The 1,876-nt window shown below is 35.8% G+C and overlaps 1 long non-coding RNA gene across 1 annotated transcript; it reads left to right on the top strand.

Moving 5' to 3' along the window:
- The first annotated feature begins 447 nt into the window (after positions 1–447).
- On the top strand, positions 448–1,620 carry LOC143250259 (uncharacterized). The gene is made up of 2 exons (XR_013028112.1): positions 448–594; positions 1,220–1,620. It is a non-coding gene; the product is annotated as an uncharacterized LOC143250259 (long non-coding RNA).
- The last annotated feature ends 256 nt before the right edge of the window (positions 1,621–1,876 follow it).

Raw genomic sequence — 1,876 nt, 5'->3', positions numbered from 1 at the left:
GTTTGTTTGTTTGTTTTGTAATTTCACACCTAAAGCTACTCGAGGGGCTATCTGTGTAGCCGTCCCTAATTTAGCAGTGTAAGACTAGAGGGAAGGCAGCTAGTCATCACCACCCACCGCCAACTCTTGGGCTACTCTTTTACCAACGAATAGTGGGATTGACCGTCACCTTATAACGCCCCACGGCTGGGAGGGCGAGCATGTTTGGCGCGACTCGGGCGCGAACCCGCGACCCTCAGATTACGAAGCGCGCGCCTTAACGCGCTAGGCCATAGTAAAGAAGTAAATCCTTAAATTTTATGCAAATAGCAAGAGCCCCACCCACACCATCATCTAAAGAACGCCGTTTCACACTGATTGGCTGCCTTTGAGAGAGGGAGAGGGAGGTCATGTCATAAAAGATGACGAGATCATAGTTTATGGTTTTGCCGCCAGAGAGTGTGTCATTGTGGACACGTTGTTAGGTTGCAATGACAGGCGGCCATGGTAACATAATTCAAAAAACCGTTACCAGAGGGGACAACTTACTTATAAAGGACTGCAACATGTATAAATTATTTTATCACGAACTAGAAACATGTTGTCTAATTTAAGGTAAGATGATTTAATTATTAATTAACTACTGAATTAGTGTTTACTGGCCTTTTCAGGATTATCTAATTAATCAGTGTCCTTTTAAGGACGTTTTGAATAGAAGTGTTTTGTTTAACTAATTATAAATTAGTTAATTAATTAGTGATAATCACCTTACATAGGACGATTAATTATAAATTATTTGATTAACTGATTATAAATGAATTAGTGTTAAATATCCTTTTTTATGGCGATTTAATTAGTTAAATATATTCTTGCTGAGATGTATATTGTACGAATCAAAGTCGCCCATCATAACGGTCTGAAAATACGTTATAATTTGTGACGTATCCATTCATCATGGCCGCCTCCAATGGCAATCTAGCGTGATAACCCTAACGTGATAACTTTTAGAACTATAACCTTGTCATCTCTGGTTACATCAACACCCTCTTCTCCTTCCCCCAACACTGGGACAACCAATCAGCGTGGAACAGTATCCTTTAGACGTTGAAGTGGGACCCTATTTATGTATTTTCATGTGTATCAAGGGTGAAAATAATTAAACAATGATATAGAAACGAGGCTAAAGGTCGTATAATATAACAAGTGTGTCTTGTTGTATTAAGTGCTTACTTTATTACAGGCTTTCGAACAGTTGACGCAAGACTACTTCCACAGCAAAGAACGCCACCACGATTCGTTTGAATGACTATGGATCTTATTATACAAGAATTGCATACAAATTGCTTATTGTTTTTAACCAAACAAGTTTTCTTCAGCTGTAACTAGAGTGTTTACACAAACGTGTAGGGTTGTGTTTTTTTAACTTCGAGTGTATTTAGAATAACAAGCCATTACAATCCAACTTTGTAATTTTAATTATCATTTTGAAATGAAACAGGACTACTTCATTCAGTTTCGTTACGGATCAGAAAACTTTTATGATTTTTGAATGTCATAAATTTATTTTATCATATTTCCACTGTATTCGAAGTAGAAGTAGCCACCTAGATTTAGAAAATAAATAAATAATACAAAAGTGTTTTTACATGTCTAGAAATGAAACTAAATAGTATTTAGACTACTTGATTATCATCAAGAGAAACGTCTATAACATTTATTCGCTTCTGTTTGAATGAGATATCCTATTTGTATTTAGTTTTATTTCAATTGTTGGCTCACATTTATGTTGATTGTGTTTAAAATTATATCAGTTTAGGAACAATTCTGAATAATAGCACAAAAATTCACTTTTCGTATGGTGTCAAAACCCATTAACCAACTCTGACAGTTTAAAGAA

The sequence above is a fragment of the Tachypleus tridentatus genome, chromosome 5 (genome assembly GCF_004210375.1).
Source record: "Tachypleus tridentatus isolate NWPU-2018 chromosome 5, ASM421037v1, whole genome shotgun sequence".
Lineage (NCBI taxonomy): Eukaryota > Metazoa > Arthropoda > Merostomata > Xiphosura > Limulidae > Tachypleus > Tachypleus tridentatus.
Note: the sequence above shows the minus strand (reverse complement) of the source record. Positions and strands in the feature narration are given on the sequence as shown.